This window comes from Lagenorhynchus albirostris, chromosome 15 (assembly GCF_949774975.1).
Source record: "Lagenorhynchus albirostris chromosome 15, mLagAlb1.1, whole genome shotgun sequence".
NCBI classification, from domain to species: domain Eukaryota; kingdom Metazoa; phylum Chordata; class Mammalia; order Artiodactyla; family Delphinidae; genus Lagenorhynchus; species Lagenorhynchus albirostris.
In genome coordinates this window covers 13,181,364-13,203,907 of record NC_083109.1, presented here as the reverse complement: position 1 = coordinate 13,203,907, position 22,544 = coordinate 13,181,364, and the positions used below count along the sequence as shown (strand labels likewise).

The 22,544-nt window shown below is 45.0% G+C and overlaps 1 long non-coding RNA gene across 2 annotated transcripts in view; it reads left to right on the top strand.

The window, feature by feature from the left end:
- LOC132505308 (uncharacterized) overlaps positions 1-22,544 on the top strand; it is a 42,894-nt gene that overhangs the window by 451 nt on the left and 19,899 nt on the right. The window lies entirely within an intron of this gene.

Genomic DNA, 22,544 nt, shown 5'->3' with positions numbered 1-22,544 from the left:
GATGATCCCGTCTAGATATCTCCCTCCATCCTGCTGGTTGCCACCATTCCCTAGCACCTTGCTGTCTTGGTTCCTACTCCACCTAGGACTTTTTCATTCCTTTCTATGGGCCAAATTTCCTTCTCTGTGTCCCAATACTAAGGAGATTTCTCTTTCCAAGGTCACAGGTACCTATTATGAGACGTCAACCCAGGTAAACAGGTTCATGGGTTTCCCTTCAGATAGAAGGAAAGGGAAACTTTGTTTCTGTGCGTCCCACTTCAGTTTATAAATCTCTTTAATGAATACGATTTTTGTAATGTACAGTATTTTTTTGGCTGCCCAGAATCCACTGTATCACCTTTTGCTATCCAAATCCCAATTTCCCTGGGAAACCATTCCCTGACTCTCATCCAAATGGTTTGACCAGCCCTTCAGGTCAGGTGGGCTAAGGCCATCAGGGCTTTCCTTTCCTGATGACTCTGATTGGTCCAGGGATGGGCATGTGACAACAGGACTGTTGGGGAAGGAGAAATGTACCCCCACCCTCATGAGTTCTTGTTGCTGGTCTAATTAAATTGTCCCAAGACAAATAAACAGGAGAAGAAAACCAATGTAATTCCTACACACGGAGGTCTCAGACAAGTGGGACCCCTGAAGTGACCAAAGCAGGCTGTTTGTAAATCATTTTTAGACAAAGAAACAATTATTTGTGAAGATTTAGCAAAGGGGCTAGTGCTTGGGGCAGCAGACTAATGAAGGAGTAACAGAGTTAGTTTATACAGCTTTCTTCGCCTGGAATTCCCTGACTCTGGTGATAAGGATGCTGTCTCTCCTCCTGGTATAGGGAAGGGACCTTCACATGGGAGATTTATTTACCACTTTTAGAGAGAAAGGTGGGGAGGTCTGTGTTTTTTTATATTATTTTTTTTCCACCAGCTGTTTCTCAAGTCACTTCAATCCAAAACAATCAATATGCCATTGAAGCATATTTTGGGGCAGCCTGCCCTGGGCCCCAACAGGACCAATGAGACGCAATGTGTCTGTTGTTGTGGCTTGTGGGAGTGAGGCAGGAATTCATTTCCACTGGACTTAGTCTTTCCTGCAGCCTTGACAGAAGATTCTCTAAGAATGAACCTGAGAGGGAAAGGAGGAAGTGAGAGACCAGGAGACGTTAGTCAGGACCTGAGGACATCATTTGAGCATCTGGATCCAGCTGTGCCTGAAACTAAGAAACTACTCTTTGCACTTCTTAGTTATTTGATGTTGTAAATTCCTTTAATTTGAAGTTATTTAACTTGGCTTTTCTGTTGCATGCAACCAAGTGTTCTGACTGATACAATCATCCAGTTATATGATGTTTGCATCTAAAAAGGGTTGTCCAGTGTCTCAGCCCAGAAGGAGTAGTGACCGTAGGATTGCAGACACATGGCAATAGGTTCTAGAGGGTCTCTGATGTCACCCCGGAGAGCTGGTTACTACTCAGCCTCAGATTCAGCTGGTTCTGCAAGAAGAGTCCTCAAGTTATCAGTTCTCTCCCTTCATTCCTCCAGAAGGTATCCTTCTGTCCCTTTAAGGCAGCATACAAGTAACTTAGGATGGCTTTAATTAGTCCAACAGTGGAGAGACTGAGGAAAAAACTCAAGCCAGAGCCATTGGAATGTGGTGAAGTGTGGGTTACCCAGGTGGGGCTGACGTCATTCAGGACTTCGATGCTGGATTGGGTGCTCTGGCTTCCATCAACTTTTTTTTTTTTTGCGGTACGCGGGCCTCTCATTGTTGTGGCCTCTCCTGTTGCGGAGCACAGGCTCCGGACGCGCAGGCTCAGCAGCCATGGCTCACGGGCCCAGCCGCTCCGCGGCATGTGGGATCCTCCCGGACCGGGCTCGAACCCGTGTCCCCTGCATCGGCAGGCGGACTCTCAACCACTGCGCCACCAGGGAAGCCCCCTTCCCTCAGCGTTTAAGAATGCTGGACCCCTGATCTGCCAAGACCTCAGATAGGTGGGGAAACATTTATGTGCATGGAGGGAAAAATCTCTTTCAGTTGCAAAGTGAGAATTTCAGTTGCTTTACCACCATTAATCCAGAAAATCACTGTCTAAGATGGAGGTTTAAAAAATTGTGTAAATGAGCTGCTTGGTTGGCTTAAAGGAGCAAAGCTTCCCCCCCGCGTTCAGGGCTGGCCATTCATCAAGTGACCTGGCACATGTAGGACGGTGTCTTCGTCTGCACGTGCTTTGGTGGAGCAGCAAAAGTGTGCCCTTTTGACTCACTAATCAGTTTCCCTGAGTTTTCTGGGCTAATAAATCACTTTCTCTGGTCTCCATTAGCTACACATGGTGTTTCTGTCAGAAAGACCTTCATGTTTACATTCTTATTTGATAGCAAATGTTGAGGGACACCAGGCCTCCTTATTGATGAGAGCCTCTGACCCTGGGTCAGAGCAGGAAATGGGCTTTTCCAGAAATGTCACAAAGGTCATAGAAGGCAGGAGTAAAGAAGTAATCACAGTGCTCAAGAATCTATGGGAAGTAGCAAAATCCGACAGGGTGGGTTTATTAGTCGGGGCTCTGCAGAGAAACAACCAACGGGAGATGTGTATGCGTGTTTGTGTGTTTATACAATTTATTGTAAGGAATTGGCTCACATGATTATGGAGGCTGAGAAGTCCCATGATCTTCCATCTGTAAGCTGGAGACCCAGGAGAGCCAGTGACGTAGTCCCAGTCTGAGTCCAAAAGCCTGAGAACCAGGGGAGCCAATGGTTAAGTCCTAGTCCAAGGGCAGGAGAAGACCCATGTCCCCATTCAAGCAATCAGGCGTGAAGAGCATATTCTCCCTTCCTCTATTGTTCTATTCAGGCCCTCTGCAGATTGGAAGATGCCCACGCACGTTAGGGAAGCAATCTGCCTTACTCAGTCCACCCATTTCAGTGAGAATCTCATCTGGAAACTTCCTCAAAGACACACCCAGAAACAATATTTAACCAAATATCTGGGCACCCCATGACCCAGTGGGGTTGACACATAAGATTAACCATCACAGTGGTGAATCCCTGGGTCCTTTATGAAGGCAAATCAGAGGAGAGAGTGCAAATTTGTCCATTTATGGAATTTATTCCAAAACAGCGGATGCGAAAATTCCACTTGATGAAGGGCTGCAAGTTTTGTAGATGGAAAAGAAGTGGTTACAACAATGAGCTGAATATAAATAATTCTGCATTTTTACAGATTCAATATTTGAAGTTTTGGCTATTTGCAAATGACTCGTTCTACAGGGTGGGTGAGGTTGTGCTTCGGTAACAAACGAGATCAAAATCTCAGTGGCTGAAAATACAAACCAGTTCCTTCTCACGAAGGCTGCATTGTCGCTTCAGGGTCAGCTGGGACCTCTTCGTATTGGGACCCAGGCTCACAGAGGCTCTATCTTGGCGCTTCCTCCTACAGTCACCGTGGCAAGAGGAAGATGACATGGCTTAAAATATTTGCCCAAGAGGGACACCACAACGTCCTTCCCCATCTCATGTGCAATGTCAATTATATGGCCTCCACTGGGATGGGGAAGAGCCTGGGAGGACACAGGAAATGTTCCGTGAGTGGGACACCCACACAGCCCATGACAGGCGGCAACGGCTAGCTTTACAAGGCATGAGTTCCACTCTCTTACAGTAGAGCTGGTGGATGGGCCCAGGCCCTGTGGCTGTTGAGCGAGTTCGGTCCACTCACTGCTCAGGCTCTGGATGCCAGAAAGATCTGGGCTGCACTCTCATCCACTTTGTATCTTTCTCATGAATTGATACAAATGCAGATTTGGGGGGTGAAAAATTAGCCCCAAAGAGGAAGTCAGGTCTAGTCATGGAAGCAAAGAACAACAGAAGAGGCTCAAAGGAGTTGGGTTCTTAGTTAGCAAACAGCTCTTCTGGAAAAACCTAGAGTCAAATGCAAAGAACAAAATGACAAAGTTGTGTAAATGACAGAGTAGCGTAAATGTTGATATTTTGCATAAAACTGCTGTATCATCCTTTAAAATGTATCTAATTAAAGCTAAATAGCATAGTCGTTGAATAGCCACTATCCTTCCAAAAAATATATTACATTTTTCTTAACCATTAAGAATATGGATCATTTCCCTTTCTCCTCGAAAGATCCCCTCCTCTTCTTCCTGGTGATTTTGTCTTATTTCAATACATTTTTACCCTGTAAATTATTTTACTTATGAACTAACTATGTTTAGAATTGGATTTATCTTTGGAATTTGTAACACCCAAGTGATCAAAATGACGTATTTGGATAAATAATTATTAAACATCAAAGCAACATTTTATTGGAAATGCACATCTTTATGAAGCGGATGGAGGGGATCGGGAAGTCTTAGTGAAAGGACACCGCCTCAGCCCCCAATGTAACAACCTGCCCCCTTGTTGAACCTGTGGGAGGCCCACCAGCCCTGAAGCAAAGTACCGTGCGGAGACTCTGGGTGGGTGAAGATCTCACCGCTCCTTCTAAAATGGGAAAGGCCAGTTGTGAAGGGGAGATGGGAAAGGTGGGCAGCGAGAGCGCTTTCAGGTGGGTCAGTAGGGAATGTTATCACATGGAGTTTGAGGATCGGTGCCCACGTGCTCTTGGGAAGTGCTTGTGTGCCCCCACGGGAAAGTCGGCCTCGCTTTGAAAATCCTTCCTCCACTCCCTGACTTGCTGGAATGGCTTCCCTCCCCTGGCTTGCGCCGGAGCAACTAATATTGTGTCAGGAACACTGGACCCTTTCCACAGCATTTGTCACACCGTGTCTCATTCGTTCCCGTCACAACAATGCTGAGAGTTGCTCCGAGCAGGAACTGGTCTTCGCCGCCATCCCGCCGTGTTGTGTAGGACTGGGTGTCTATATATATATATATATATATATATATATATATTTTTTTTTTTTTTTTTTGCTGTACGCGGGCCTCTCACTGCTGCAGCCTCTCCCGTTGTGGAGCACAGGCTCCGGACGCGCCGGCTCAGCGGCCATAGCTCATGGGCCCAAGCCGCTCCGCGGCATGTGGGATCTTCCTGGACCGGGGCACGAACTCGTGTCCCCTGCATCGGCAGGCGGACTCTCAACCACTGTGCCACCAGGGAAGCCCTGACTGGGTATATTTTTGTTTGGACATCCACACACTGGTCCTTCCCCACACCTCCCTTCTATCCTCTCTCCTTTCTCTCCAAGATCCCATCTCCTCATCACTTCCCTCTTCCTTCCTCTCTCCCTTCCCTTTCTCTCTCTCTGCCTCTTCGTCTCTCTCCCTCCCTCTCTCTCCTCTCCTTCTCTCTCTTTCTCTTTCTTCTGTTTCCTTCTCTCCTCCAGTCATCTTTCTCCTTGAAATTGTTATCACAAAACAAAGCCTTGGTTGTTATTTGCATAAAACCATTACAAAGGGGGAAAGAGTGACATTTCTTTAGGGCCTGGGTCCAAGCCTTTGACGGATGCAGCTGGTATCAGAGAAAACAAATTGTTAATGTTCTACTGAAATTTCACTGAGGGCACTAGATAGTTGCATGGGGGAACCAAAATATACTAGGGTCGAGGCAGATAAACTCCATTCCCAAACCACTAAGATGAAAAGGCAGCAGAAATTAGGTTTGAAATGGACATCCCTGTCCTTAGAGATTTCACAGTGACAAATGGATTAGTCCCCAGGTGGAACACAAACCTACTTTACTTTCATAGAAGCAGAGAAGACTAATAAAGGCTGTGTCTCTATGCAGCCCTGAATCAACCGGGGCTCCATCAACCTGTTTAATCGCTTTTCAGCTGAGCTTCCTAATTAAGTTGCAGTAAGAGTTGGCCCTTAAGAAACCTGTAAACACTTGAGTTTATTAATTAATGTTTAATTTTCTTTCATTTAAAATGAAATGTGTTTAATTATTATATTATTTATTATTTTTAAATTAATAGTGCTTCCAAGGAATAGCATGGAGAAGGATCCTTTGATGCCCTTAGAACATCTATCAGTGTTCTCAACACCATCAATATAATGCTAAGAAAAATATTTGCAAGGTCAAGTAAAATTATCTTTAGGAAACTGTTTACTGTGATTTATCTGGGACACAAACTCCAGGTAGCAAGGGTGAGGCTTTGCAAACTCAGCTTCAAGCCAGTATCCTAACCTTGCTTCTCACCGCCAGCCTCCTATCAGTCAGGAAAGGCTGGGCTGGGCCACAATAACAAATAACCCTCAAATCACAGTCACTTCACACATCAAGATCTATTTTTCTTTCTCACACAAAATGGACTGCTGGTCCAGAGGACCCTGGAGGGCAGTGTCCCTGCATGGACTCAGCCATCAGGGGCTTCCATCTGGCAGTGTCAACCTCGCCACACCTATTTCCACCACGTAGGTCAGGGCTGTGAGCCCCGGAGCTCCCGTACCTGTCTGAACCCTTGAGTCTTCAGTGACATGTGACGCCTTTTCCATCCACACCAATTGTCTAGGGTGTGTCCCACAGCTCAGCTAGCTTCCAGGGAACCGGAAGTGGCATCCCTTTTTGTTTCCAGCAGGAGGAAGAACCAGATATGCAGGAACACTCAAAGTTTCTACTATTCCCCTTTCCACGAAATCGCTGCTTCTAAGACTCTCCTGTAAACAAATTTTGGAGCCACTGATGCTTTGCACAACATGGAACAAAGATATTTTCCAAAAGAAATAATCAATTCTCCTTTTTTCCTTTTTCCTTTACACAAGGTGGGGCCCATGCCTTCTACCTGGAAGAGTGCCTGGCATATAACAGGCATCATAACTATTTGTTGAATGAATTCATAAGTTCATGAGTGGCTGAATGACTGACTGAATGAATGAGGGTCAGGCAATGCCTCTCCCGTTGTATCAGTACTCCTCTTGGGAGGCTGACAGTGTTTTGCAGAGGGCGGCCCTGGGAAGATGGGAGATCCAGGTTCTAGCCCTGTCTCTGCTGACAGCTCTGTGAGCTGGAGCAAGGCGCTAAGCCCCACGGACATTGTGCGTGAAGGAACAGGTGTGTTGTGCGGACATGTGCCTGGAGCTGCTCTAGCCACTGGTTTCTTGCATGGGGGAACTGGACAGGGGTAGTGGCCATCTGGAGGTGGAGACTGGGGCAGAGCAGAGAGAAGCACCAGGAAATTATCTGGAGTCAGGAAGCCAGGAAAAGACTAAACTTTTTATTAGGCAAGTAGAACGAAGAAAGGATCTGGCTTGATATCTACTGGGGATGTCTAGATTACACAAATAAAATTATGTCCAAATGGGAGAGACCAGGAAACTAGCTGGGAAAGCATGACTTGGCTTTGCTAATAATAATCATCCCATCTGCCTAAGCTCACATGGATGGAAAAAAGAATAATACCAACAACACACCCGTGCACAGGACTCTACAGTTTGGAAAGCATTTTAAGATATGGAATCAACTCTGACTATTAACATTACATTGGACAGACATTCCAGGTCTAAATACCTTACAGATATTTGCTTAATCTTCACAGCAAGATTATCCTCATTTGACAACGAGGAAACTGAGGCATGGAGATTAAGTGTTTCGCCCAAGGTTATATAGTTGCTTGCACAACCAGTATCTACATTTCAAACCCAGGCAGAGGGTTCTAGAAGCCACACACTGAACTCTACATGCTGCAGCCTCTGGAAAAAAATAGAATAAGACTCTTCTGAGGATGCCTGTGGCTAGAATTCCATCCCTTACATGGAATGATGGAGATGGAGTTTCTCAGAGGAAATGCTCTCTATTCAGAGACTGTTGAGGGGAAAATACCTGAATTTTATCCCATAGTATAAAGACATTTTGTACTGTATTTTTATTCTTTTATTTATTTATTCTCCCCTGAACAAAATTTACTGAGCACTTACTATGTGCCAGGTACTGTTTAAAGTTCTCTATGTGTTACCTCAGGTAATTTGTCTTATTCTGCTCAGGCTGCTGTAACAAAATACCATAAACTGGTGCCTCATAAAGAAGCAGAAATTTGTTTTTCGCAGCTCGGGAGGCTGAGAAGTCCAAGGTTACGGCACCAGCAGATTCGGTGTCTGATGAGACTTGCTTCCTAGATAGCTGTCTTTTCTCTGTGTCCTCATGTGATGGAAGGATGAGGGAGCTCTCTGAGGTCTCTTTTACACGGGCACTCATCTCATTCATGAGGGCATTTATTATTATTTTATTCGTTAGCCCAAATGTTCATGGCTTAAAGCAACGAAGTTTATTTCTTGCTCAAATCCATGTCTATCTCAGGGAAGTGGACACCTCTACTCCACAGTACCTTCACTTATATACCTGTGATGACAGTTCCTCTACCATCTGGAATTTGGAAAAGGAAAGAAAGCCTGGGAAAGAAACACTGGATCTTAAAGGATCAACCCCAAAGTAACACACACACTTAATTTCACATGTCACTGGCCAGAGCCAGCCACATGGCCACCCCTGACTTCACCAGAAGGAGGAAGTTCAATGGATCACATGCCTGACCCCCTTACTTCCTATATGTGCGACTGTGGCCAAGTCACTTAACTTCACTCATTTCCCTGTGTCTCAGTTTCTTTGTTCGATGAAAACAGAAACATTGTTTGTGGCATTGTCATGAGAATTAAATGTGACGATAAACCAAAAATGTTCGCTATCAACATAGTGATAATGATGTCATCTACCCATAGGACAAAAAAGTATTATTTGTGTGTGTTGTGTCTGTTTAACATAAGTAGTATTATGCTATGATACTTCAGTGCTAGTGGAAATGCATGATCTGGCTGAAACAATAACCTTCCATTTTATTCCATAATTATACATACACACACGTGCACACACAATACGTCAGTATATGCAGCTCACTGCTTTGCACGATTCCCATAAAAACTCGGTGTCAGAGTTTTACCGCTTTGGGCCTGAGGCCACTTGAAAGAGAAAATGGTGGGCGCATGTTTGGCATTTCCTCATGCTAGCAAGAGAAGATGGATGTTCTCAATGACAGTTCTGGCCAGTGTGCCCACTGGCCCGTGGCGATCTGATGTCAGAGAGGACACATGAGTCAGGGAGCTAGGATGCTTGAACCCTGAGGTAGCTGGAAATTCGGAGTCAGGATATGCGTGAAGAAAGGAGAGCGAGGTTGGGGTCAAAAGAGGGCACATGGAGACATCCCTGGGGGAGTGGGAGCTGAGGAAGAGCAGAAAAGGGAGGCATCTGGGCAGAAGCCATGTTCTGGAAGCAGCAGCTCAAGGAGGAGGCAGGTGGCCATGGTGGAGGGCAGGGGTCCTGGGAAATGAGGTCCAGATGCCAAAGGTCAAGAGAGGCCAAGGAGTGCAAGGAGTCTAGGTTGACTCTGGAGGACAACATGTCTGGGTGGATGCAAGGAAGATGGTTGTCTTTGTGCCCGCCCAGCAGTCACCCCCCACACTTCCAGGGACGGGACTCAGATTACTCTGGGAACCAGGCTTTGCTACTCCCAGGCCAGCTCCAGTGGTGGCCATGTGACCTAGGCTTGGCCAATCAGATATCACATGCCTCTGGCCACAATGATTGGCTCAGGAATGGCATGTGACTGCAGTCAGAGCCAATGAGAACTAACCCTGAGCCTTCCTGGATTTAGATACACCCAAAACCATCTCATCCCTGGCTTTACGGTGGCATGAGCCAATAAATTCCCTTTGTGTAAACCAGAGAGACGTGGGTTTTCTGTCACTTACAACCAAATGTCTTCTAAAAGATAGAATGTGCCTCTTTGAAGATTGGTGTTTCTTTTCTCAGTGAACACTTTCACTCTGCAAAGACACTTGATAGACGTTTTTGACCTAATGAGAATAAATTCTGTTGAATTCTCAAAAATCACATTCCGATTCAGTGCCCCCCACACCCAAGAAATCCAATGTTAATTTGCTCTCGAAAAACACACATTTCCAAAGAGCCTTCACAGCCTCTGATACAAATTTTAGTCTTGGCGGTTGGTCTTTGAATCCTTAACGTCACGTACAACTTCATGTCCATCTGGTCTACCTAGAAAACGCCACAGGGCCAGTCACCATGTGGTTGATTTTGATGACAACAAAACGAAACCCTAAAATTTGTTTGCTCTGAAAGCATTAAGATGGTAGTTATCCAATCCGAACTGTACTACTTCTTAAATCACCGTGAAAACAAAATTAGTAGTTTATTTAAACACAGTCAAGAAAAGAAAAGAGTGGGGAAAAATGCCCCAAGGAATGTGTTAGCAATTTTCCTTGGAAGGAAACACATACGTAAGCTAAGGGTAAATGAGGTTTGTGGTAACTTGGAGGAATAAATCGACCCCCAGTTTATGATTGTCCATTTCTTGGCTCTTCCTTACAAATAGCTCAGGAAGTCCCTGCCATGTCTGAATTTCTTCCTAACCAAGTGATTAGAATAAAAGTGCCTTTGGTTTGGGCAGTGTGGACATGGGACTATTTCTTTAACCGAACATTTGAGATCATAAATACATCGAGCTCCTCAGTGACTCCGCTTGGACTCAGGAGCAAGGTTTGAGCTAATTCAGATACCAACAACTAAGCTGCTTGTACTTATTTTTAAAAAATCTTTTCTTTAAATTTGAAATTTCTGAGGTTTTCTGCCCTAATCGTAGCTCCCCTGCCTTTTGTGAAATTGTCAGTTCGCCATGGGAAACACACAGCATTATTACCAGTTGTGTGGACTCTAAGAAGCCTGATCTGCTGTTCCTTCCGGAGAGTCTGCGAGTTCCCCAACACTCTTTGTGAAATTCCTTTTCTGCTTAAATAGCTACGGTGGATTCCATTGTTGGCAAACGAGCACGCTGACAGATGTCCTGGGGAAGACCACCCGCTTTACGTGCTCGTCCTTCCCAAGCCTCCACAGCTGCTGGCCATGCTGCAACCATCACCCAAGTGTCTGACGGGCAGCGGCCATGCCTACTCACTTCCCCATGACAGATGACAGACTAGCTGAGCAGAAACATTTCCTTATTTATTTTTAAACCGCTTTGTTGAGGTGTAATGGATACATGACAAAGTGCACAAATTTCACGTATACAATGTGATGAGCTTGAACGTATGCAAACACCCATGAAACATCACCACCATCAAGGTAATAGACGTATCGATCAACCCCAAGTTTCCTTGCACCCTACCTTTTGTGGTAAGAACACTTAACGTGAGATCTACCCTCCTAACAAATTTTTAAGTGTTGTTGACTCTAGGCAGAAAACATTTAGTTTTTGGTTCAAAGTGTGAGGGTTAGATTGTACATCAATGGAAAGTCCATCTGCAAACATGTATCCATGAATCCTAGATGTTGTAAGTCAGAGGACAAGTCCTTGGGGAACTGTATCGTATTAGTAACTACTAAGGATTTTCCTGGGGGGTTGGGGAGGAGGGCTGGTCACAGCCAAAGAGACTCTGTGCTTGGTCCTTAAGATCCATGGAAAAGTGGGACCAGAGGGTGGTGGTTGGGCTGGAGAAATGGGCCTAGTCTGGGGGAAAGGGAGTGTGAGATGCTATGGCAGACTTTGGGGGCTCTTCCGTAATGTCTGTGCTTCCCTTCTTTTGTATTAGAAGCCCAGGTATTTTGCTTGGCACACGACTGTGTGAAAGAAAAACTCCATTTCCCTTTCGGGCTTGCCGGTAGACGCGGCCAGATCACTAAGTTCTAGTTAGTGGGATATACGCCCAAGTACTGTATTCAAATTCTGAAAAGCGTCTTAAGGAGAGAGGGCATGTCCCCCCTCCGCAGCTTTTTTCCTGCTTCCTGTGGCTGGAATGCAGACTCGGGTGTCTGATGTAGAGCAGGCGCCCAGAGCTATGAGTGAGAAGCCTTCTGCTGAGCATGGCAGAGCAACATGATAGAAGGGGCCTGGGCCCTTGATGTCTTGGGAGCCACTGTCGTAGCCCTGGACTGTCCACATTTATATGAGACAGAAATACACCTTTATCTTGTTCAAGGGTCCTGTCCACTGTGGCGGCGGGGGGAACTCACAGCTGAATGAAATCTCAAATCTCATCTCAGTGGGTGCCACTGAGCTAGAAATCTTGGGGTGATTCCGAATGTAATAGGCAGTACCAGTGGTCACTCTATTGGAAGCATATAGTGCAAAACTCTATGGACTGAGGACTGGATGGTTGACAGACTGTAAGAGATGTCTGGGTTCTGAGAAAGGTGGACACTCAGTGGACTGGCCAAGAAAAGCTGAGCACGGGAGCTCGGTCCTGAGACTGGAAAGTGAGGGAGAGGAGTGTAGAGAGAGGATGGTTGTCTTCCACAGCTTGGAGGGGGAAGTCAGCATCCTTTCCAGGGAGAAGGGGAGAATCAAACCACACCAGAGTAAGGTTCTACAAGGAAACCAGTGCAGATGAGGACTTGCTGATAGTTAAGATACCTTGAACGCTATATCTACAGGACCCAGCGCATAGTCAGTGGGCAACAGTTATTTGCTGAATGAAATAAAGAAGGAACGATGGCATGAATAGCACCCAGACAAATAAGAGAAGCAGTGTGGAATAGTGGCTAAGAATGGGGGCTAGGCTCCTAGAATCCATATCAATATATCTCAGACCAATGCCTAAAAATAGTGTTCCACAAATATAGACTAGTACTATTATTACTGCTACTACTACCGTTGTTGTTGTTATGGTTGAGAGTAACTGAGTGTCCACAGGTGGATCTGATTGCAAATGGAAATATGCCAGGGTCCATAAGCCACTGCCTCTTTCGAAACTTCCCTGGCAATTTTTCCTCCACATTCTCAGATGCAGCTCAATGCTCCTTCAGGTCCTGGGTTAATTTCTGTTCCTCTAGGACAGCAGTTGTGATCACCTTGCTCCACAGTCATCTTTCCCTGTTCTGACGGCACGTTATTACCTTGTCATCGGGCACTGGATGCAGCTGTCCTGTACCATCCTGGATAGATTTTACCTTATTTCATTCCTTGCTTTCCCAGCATTCGGTGGGCCAACAAGACCCCTCGAAATATCCGAGCCCTGCTTGATTCTGCAGACTTATCTTGTAGCATCTCCTCCAACTTTGAAAATCACAGCCATACGCTCACATTTTACCTTTAGTTACTGCATTTTTAAAAATGGATGTGTAATAATCATTCTTCTATTGCTGGACATTCACTTTCTCCCCTAGTTTTTCACTGTTAATATCTTTGAAACTATATTTTTAAAATATTCATAATTATTAGTATGTGATAATAAGAGAAAAGGTGTGAACAATTTCATGCTTCTGATAATACTTCCCACATACTCTCACATTTTTAAGTTATCATCTAAATTTTGTATAATAGGCTTAAATATATATTTGGATATAATTAAATTATATAGAATGTTAATATAAGTAAATATTATCAAAATAGAATACATATCTATTTTATATATAAATATAGTAAATAAAATTTGTATAAATGGATATAATTTTTGACATGTAAATATTGGTATTTTAAAAGAGAACTGTAATGTAATTTTCAAAGTATGTCCATTGAAGCTCATTTGCGGTTTGATACCCACCATCATGGATAAAATTAATACATATACAAGCTTTGTTTTAATTGTTAGGAATTCTGCATCGTTCTTTTTTATCAACTTGTACTACCCTGGCAGAAATTTGGTCTTAATATAGATTTTTATTCTTGGAAGTCTTTTATTAATCACTTTATCATCCATCACTGACTGCACAAAAAAATGTGCCTAAAATTGAAATTAAAAATTTTTCATTGACTACAAGTCTTTAAATTTTAAAATAAGTTATTTTAAATTCAATGATCATTATGGTGGTTAGTAGAATACACTTGATCAAAACAGCTTAAGCAAGTCACAGCCGGTGATAAAGAATGATCAATCCATAAAGTACAATACTTTGGGATATATTTCTCTTAATATGAGAGGTGGGACTGTTTTTTCAATGAATGTATTCATGAATGAATATTGTTAATTTAGAAAGATAGGCTTCAGTGTCAATTCTATTCATACCATTTGTTTTTCTTGGTGTCAGCACGGAAAGCCTGTTCATGAGAACAAACAGATGGGCTCGGAAGGGCTTCTGTTGTCTGCTGTGCAATTGTTTGGGCTCCTTTCAAGTTATATGCCAAAAATTACTCAGTGATTTTTGATAATCTATAAGCTGACATAGGTACTAGTTTCTCCAATTTCAGTGACAGTGAAGAATTGAAAACAGTCTAACTCCTAAAAGGAGGTGGTTCCCAGTTAGACACCAAACGTGGTACCCAGTTATCAGACATTTGTGCTCTCCACGCAAGGTGATATTTCAAAATGTGCCTTTGTTTGGTGCCCTGAAGGACTTTTTTTTTTTTTTTTTCGCAGCAGGGGACGGCACCTTTGTTAGATTCAGGATGGGTGATGCCTTTTCAGGGAGGAGTCTCCCATCCCCCACCCCTCTCCACCTTCCTTACTCCCCAGGAGGCTGACTGCACAGACCAATGGGCTCTGTTCTCCTAAGGCCAATGAGGGATGCGGCGTTGGTGGAAGCCAGGAGAGAGTAAAGTTGACCGGGCATTTATTCCCTGGCCTTATCTGCGAGGTGACCCAGGGTGGCTGCCTCTTCTCCAGAAGGCCACACCTCCTTCACATTTTATGCAGCCTCCCTGTCTCCAGGTTCTAGAAACTTCTCTCTCCCCTCGCCCTACTCAGGGCCACACCAGCCCAAAGGCGGCACTATCCTTTGCAGTTTTCTTTACCCCACCTACCCCTTTGTAAATTATTTCCTCTGTTAAATTCTCCTCGAATTACCCAATTTGAGTGCACTTTCTGTTTCGTGTTGGCACCCTGACTGATAAACCTACTTTTTATATAGTGGAAGAAGGACATGTGTGAAAGAGGAAGTGGCAGATAGGACACATGTCAGTGGAAGGTCTCTTGGAAATTGTCGTGGAAATTGACTCTCTTAGAACCCTCTGTGCCTATAAACCCTTGGAAAATCTTCATGCCCCGACCCCACCGGGGGTCTCGGTGCTCCAATTTGATGATGGGCCATCTGGTACCCGACCATCCATCTCTGTCCCCTCCACTGTATAATGGTAAGGACACAGTTGGGAACCAAAGAGGCACTAGACAAAGCTGGCAAGTGCTTTTTCACGAACGCCAGTGGATACAGGTGAATCCCATCCAGCCGTGATGTGTGTCCAGCATCTTCCAAACTCTCCTGCTGCCCAGCCACGGCCACCACTGGCCTCACCTGCAAGGGCAGCCGAAGTCCTCCTTTGAGCTCTGGTATGTGGCCGGGGCTGGTTTCACAAAAGCCAGGACCCCATAACTGCCTTCTGGAGTCTGGCATCAGTCACCCGTGACGGGAGCCTGCCTGGTTTCTCTGCTAGCCTCTCCGCAGCGCTGATTTAGGAATTCCAGACAACCCAGCGAGAGTTCTTTATTGCAGCGGCGGGCAACTGATCTACAATAACATGCAAAAAGATAGGGGTCCCCAGGCAACAACCGCAGCTGCCGTTTGAGTTAAATTGGAGTTAAAATGTGAGCTGGGTCCACCTGCTGAGGTTGGAGCGATGATCTTGCACCTCCCATCCTGGAATGGTCTAGAAGCCCCTGGGGGCTATTGCCTGGTGCCACTGAGACTTGAGGCTGCTGGTAGATGGCTGTAGGTGTGGCATTAACTGCCACTGTGATTATTTTCCTTTATGAGGGTGTTTCAGGTTCTACCATCTACCTGTCTACCTACCTGTCTACCTACCTATCTACCTGTCTACCTATCTATCTGTCTACCTACCTGTCTACCTGTCTATCTATCTACCTACCTATCTACCTACCTATCTACCTGTCTACCTATCTATCTGTCTACCTACCTGTCTACCTGTCTATCTATCTACCTACCTATCTACCTAGCTATCTACCTGTCTACCTATCTATCTACCTGTCTACCTATCTATCTATCATCTATCATCTATCTATCTATCTATCATCTATCTATCTATCATCTATCTATCTATCTACCTACCTATCTATCTATCTATCATCTATCTATCATCTATCTATCAATCTATCTATCATCTATCTATCTAGGGTTATGGTTCACATGATAGTTTGAATTATTGTTCAGCAAATATTCACGTGAATTATTGTTCAGCAACTATTCACACTCTTCTCTTCATCTTGTGAGTGAGTAGTGCTTCACACCCCCTTCCATGTGGGTTTGGCCCCGTGACTTGCTTTGACCAGTTGAATATCGGTGAAAGTGACACAGAGCAAAGGCATTCAATGTGCTCCTGCAGTTTGTTTTGCTCTTGCTTTTGGGGATCTGACACGAGAAGAGCGTGCCCCGGTAGCTGCTCCCCCTGAGGTTGTGGAGCAAGCCCCGCAGAGGCCCGCCAAGATCATCCGAGCTGTGGTGACCCCATGGACCTGTGAGTGTGCGGATAGGTGCTCCTTGTCAACCACTGAGCTGGGCTGGCAACGCCCGAGAAAAGACTACGTTTGCAAATTCTGCTCTGCTGAACCCAAGGGAAGCAGTGTTCATGACTCCACTCAAAACCAGGTTTCATGCATCCTGGCATTTATTTGTGAATGTGCTTGTTTATTCTGCAAATGCTTTTTGATCACCCTAGGTATCAAGCACTGCTCTAGAGAGACTCATATATCTCTGTGTGTCTGTGTTGTCCCTTGATCTTGAGGAGAGAAATGAGGTTATGCAGGTGCACATCCTTAAAGTGCTTTGAAAGGCAGGGTATAAATTCAGCCTGTTTCCCAGCCCGTTTTTCCTGCTCTGCTCGGCTGCGTGACCCTCTGAGGCCAGGCTGGGGTGGGGTGAGTGGAAAGGAATCCTGCTCCTGCTCGGACAGGCTCAGATGATCCCCCTGCATTAAATCAGGGGCTGTGGGGGAGGGAGAGGGAAGGGAGGTGATGCTCACTGTCTCCCCTGTGGGGAACAGGTGTTCGCACCTCTTGCCTGGGTTGACTCAGCCACTTTGTGGTTAACCTTGTTTCTGTTTTCAGATAAAGAAACTGAGGCTCAGAGAGAGAGAGAATAACTCACCCAATTATTGGCACAGGGCAGGAGCGGTAACTGTTAATTATTATTATGCCAGGTCCCCGTGATTAGAGAAGTGAAAAGATTGAACTCTTGAACATCTGTGCAGAAGAGAGTTGCTCTAGCAGGTCTGACTGCTGTCCTTTGAAGGGCCTGCTTGCAGGGTTGGCCCTTGGCTGGTATATGGGAACTTGGATTTCGGGAGGGTTCTCAACACCCTGACTGATAAGAGTGGCTCCCTATGCCTAAACTGTTTATACAAAACAATGTGTTTTATGTTGAGCACCTGTTCTCCTTCTGGAAGTCTGGGGTTTTGGTACGTACGAGGCAGAGGCTGCCACGTGCCCAGCCTCCAATAAAAATCCTGGGCAGAGTCTCTAATGAGCTTGCCTGGTGGGCAACATTGCACGCATGTTGTCACATCTTGTTGCTGGAGGAATAAAGGCAGGCTTGTGTGACTCTACTGGGAGAGACCCTTGGAAGCTGGCTCCTGGCTTCCTCTGGACTTCACTCCATATGCCTTTTCCCTTTGCTGATTTACTTTGTACCGATTCCCTGTAATAAATCACAGCCCCGAGTATGGTTGTAAGCTGAGTCCTACTGAGTCCTCCCAGTGAATCAGCACACCTGACAGTGGTCTTGGGGACCCTCAACACAACATCCCTTCCCTTTTCTTGACTCTAAGGCTTGGCTTTGGACCCTTCACCCCACCTCTAACACCATCCTTGACTTTTAGGGTCATCTTACTCACCCATAGGACTCTGTTGAAATCGTGCCTTGATCAAGAGTTGTGAAGGGTTTTCACCCTTCTTGAGATTCTGCAGCATTAACTTCCACAACCATCCATCAGGTGCTGTGTCTTAAATGATCATCTGTTTTCTTCCTAAGAACTGTCTGAGTTTTGAGTTTTGTGACATGTGTCAGTTTATCACAGCCCTTAGCCTAGAAGCTGAGATAAAATGATATAAAGTGAATGTCTTGACATTGGTTTGCCTTGTCCTCCATGCTGTGTGCACTGAAAAATGACTTTTGAAGATAGAATCTTAACAGATACCAAATTATTACCTAACTTCAAGATATTTTGACAGTTCTTCATAGACACAGCTATAGCAACTATGTCTCTCAGTTATAGTGTCACAACTGGAATTAGCCCTAGGACTGTGAATCTTATTTTTAAATGTGATTAGAATTTTATTCCCTATAGCCTGATTGTTTTAACTTGTTAATCCGGTCATCAAAAATTGATTGAGTGCCAAGTGCCATTAACTGCGAATATTGTGGAAATTTGAAATGAAGAAGACCCATTCTCTGCTTTGGAAAGACCTGGGTTCTATGTTCGGTGGTTTTTGTAGATAGTTTTCATGCCCACCCAGTATCTGGCCGCCCCTATCCCTGCCATGCAATAACCTCAGTGTTGGTCATGCTCACCCTTCTCCCAAGTCACCCATGTCTCTCAGGGAAACTGACCCCATGCCCAACTACAGTGGGACCTGAACGTTCCAAGCTAACTAGCATAATGCCACCCTCTTTGCCACATGATTGGTTCAGCAAAGCTAGGCGTGAGCCAATCAGCATGTAATATTTTCCTAGGCTCAGGGTGGTCCAATCAGGGCAGAGTTAATATCTTCCTTGGAAACCACCCTCTGGATATGGGAGAATTGGTGATTTGAGTCCTGGCATTGCTAGGCCATTTTGAGAAGCCAGGCTGAGGAGGAAAAGGGTACAACATGGAAAATGAAAGATAAAATGGAGAGAGAGCTTATTCAAGTCACTCCTGATGTCTGAACCTCTGAATATATTGTTTACATGAACAACAAATCTTTTTTTTTTTTTTTTTTTTTGGTGGTACGCGGGCTTCTCACTACTGTGGCCTCTCCCGTTGCGGAGCACAGGCTCCGGACGCGCAGGCTCAGCGGCCATGGCTCACGGGCCCAGCTGCTCCACGGCACGTGGGATCTTCCCTGACCGGGGCACGAACCCGCGTCCCCCGCATCGGCAGGCGGACTCTCAACCACTGCGCCACCAGCGAAGCCCAACAAATCATTTTGAATAATTAAGTTAGGATAAGTTAGTACTTTTGATGTTGCATTCATAATCAATCTAAGTGGTTTGGCCCCAGAGCATCTGTCTGTCTATCCTTTCTCCCATTGTTTATACTCTGATTTTCCTTTGGGAAAATTATCCCTCCTATATTCCCAGACACATGTTTTGGGTGGAACTGATACCAGGCTTAGATACACAGGGGAGCTCATGTGAGCTTATGCCAAACGGCACACTCTGGCATTTTGGTTTGGATGATTGGTTTAGGAATAGACACATAACCCAATTTGGGCTAGCAAAAGGATAAAAACTTTATGACTTACACACTAGATACTACGAGGCCTCCTTTCTTCCTCTTGTTTGTGTGGTGTAAGGATCTGTGTTCTAGACACCCAGGAGCGATTCTGCTACCACCCGTTGAGAACCCAGAACCACCGGAAGACAGAGTCCAAAGATGAAGCCAACATGACAGAAAGCAGAGGTGAACAAGAGAAATCAAATCATTTAAGATTCTCGATTCCACCTGCCATGAGGCATGCTGCCTCTGGACTTTGTTATGGGCGCCAAACCCAACCCAGCCAACAACACCAAAACCGTTTATTAATGAAAATAGTTTGAGCTGGATTTTCTGACATTTGCTACGCATGATAAACATTTCTATATCATCAGCTATTAGGGAAATGCAAATTAAAGCCACAATGAAATACCACTACACATCTGTTAGAATGGCTATTATAAAAACCTGACAATACAAGCACAAGCGCCATATATCAATCTATGTAAGAGCTTGTGGAGCAACTGGAATTCATGGATTGCATTTAGGCATACAAAATGGTACAGTCACTCTAGAAAGCAGTTTTCCAATTTCTTATCAAATTAAACATACACTTACCAGATGACCCAGCAATGCCATGCCTGGGTATTTACCCAAGGGGAAAGGAGACTTATGTTCACACAAAAACCTGTGCCCAAAAGTTTACAGCGGCTCTCTTCATAATTGCAAAAACATGGAAACCACCCAAATGTCCGTCAGCAGGTGAATGGTTAAACAGTCTTTTCATCCACATGATGGAATACTACTCAGGGATGAAAGGAATGAACTGTTGATATACACGGCAACTTCTTTGAATCTGGAAGGCATTGAGAGAAAACAGTCTCAAAGATTACTGTACATTTCCATTTATATGACTTCCTGGAAAAGGGAAAAAAACAGTGTTAGAGAACAGTACAGGGGCTGCCAGGGGTTATATGTGGGGAAGAAGTTGTGACTATAAGGAAATAGCAGGAGGTTGGATTTTTTTGGGGGGAGTGATAGCACTCTTCTATATCCTGATTATGATGGGGATTACACAACACATACATACATTAAAATTCATAGACTGTACACTACAAAAGGTCAATTACACTATATAATATTTTTTAATGACATTTTAAGTCACACAGGCAAAACTGATGTCTCTGAAGGCATTAGTTGGATTTAAAAAAAAAAAAAAAGATTCTCCCACAGGCCCTGCCCTCATCTAGGTATGGCCTGACTTTTCAAAATGAAATCCCAAATCCCTGCAGGAGGACAGTGCTGGAATCCCTTCCCTCAAAGGTGGCATCAAATACTGCCTGCCCATAAAAATACAGGACAGGCAAAGTCTTGGTCTGAAGGCTCAGTTTTTTTCTCTTCCTTCTCCCAGCTCTGACGGGCACATAGAAATAATGTTAGAAATGTAAACTTTGAGTGTGAATGGAAATTTTATTTCCAGGGATGTTTAACATTTTTTTCCTCTTGGGCTGAAACCCTCATTCATATCCAGATAAATTATCTGGGGGTGTTGATAAGAGAATATGTCTTAGAGGGTTTTCACAAAGGTCTATATTCAGAAAACCAGCCAGTCTCAGGGCTGAACTTTTTTTTTTTTTTTTTTGCAGTACGCGGGCCTCTCACTGTTGTGGCCTCTCCCGTTGTGGAGCACAGGCTCCGGACGCGCAGGCCCAGCGGCCATGGCTCACTGGCCCAGCCGCTCCGCGGCATGTGGGATCCTCCCGGACCGGGACACGAACCCGCGTCCCCTGCATCGGCAGGCGGACTCTCAACCACTGCGCCACCAGGGAAGCCCAGGGCTGAACTTTTTATGGGGAGTCTGGGGGGCTGCTGATGGGTGGGAGGGCATATGGCAATCCAAACATACTGTGTTTTCTTTGCCGTTTTATCTGTTCACAAAGCACTCTGGATATCACGCAACCACAAGTTCAAGGTGGGAAGGAAGGTAGGCTTCTCCAGAGACAATCGCCTTTCAAATCACCCACACGGATTCACCTTATTCCTGGAGCTCTGCCAGAGATGACAGCAGCAGTCCAGAGCCTTAGTTTGCATTTCCTAAGCCAGCATTTGGGAAATATCAGTACAAAAATAGGGGACACCTGTTGTCTACCTTTGGCTTCAGATTTAGGTATCCGGGAACTCTGTTTAAATGGCTGATGAGTGAAAATGGACATATTACATGGTGGGGAGGGGAGTGTTTTAAGGTTTTGTACAAAAACTATGGTTTTAAATTTTCTACATTTCCCTCCAAATTTTGATAGCAGGTATGTGTATCAGTGATAGTCATTGGCTATAAATGGTAGGGATCCAAATTAAACTGAATTAGAAGACAAGGGGAGATGGGTCAGGATGACTGGCTTGTTTAACTGAAAAAGTCTGGGGGAGGATTGCAGGCATGGTTGGATCTAGGGGGTTTTATCAGTTATATATTAGCTACAAACAGGAGACCTCAATCTAGTTTGTTTAAGTGTAAAAAGGCTTATTGAAGGCTATCACATGGCTTACAGGATCTCTGGGAAGAGCAAAGAAACAGGTCTGGTGGCTCTGAAACCAGGAGCGACATCCAGATTGTAGTGCACAGCTGCCCCAGAGCAAACATCACTGTACCCTCTCCTGAGGACACTGCAGCTGAGCCCAGGAACCAGCACTGGAGCCCCCGCATTGATGCCACAGGGGTGTGTGTCCCAGGGGCCCCTTACCAACAAGAATCTGCGTGGTGCCTTCTCCAGGTGACCGGCTTCTGGATTGCAAGGTGCGTCTAACTCACGGAACTGGGTCAGTGCAGGAAAATATGTTTCTGACTTCTCATTTGGGGAAACATGAACCCATAAGATGGGAACTTCTCTAAATATGGGAGGAAACTTAAGGATGCTCCAGGACAAACAATGATGAAAACAACAATGTCATCAACAACAACAGTAGCTAACACACGTCAGTAGTTTATGATGTGCCTGGCAGTCTTTGAAGTACTTTACATCAATTAATTTACTCATCGTAATATCCCTTTGGAGATAGGTATTCCTCAGATGAAGAATCTGAGATAAAGAGACCTAAATAACTTGCCCAGGTCCATCTAGGTGACCATCCATCCTGGCTTGCCTGGGACAGGCCCCATATAATGCTATGAGCACCCCGTTTTTGCTCAGAAGTGGTCTGATTTGGCCAATGAATTCCATGGTTAGTCTACCCACTCACACAGCTGGGCAGAGAAGCTTGGATGACA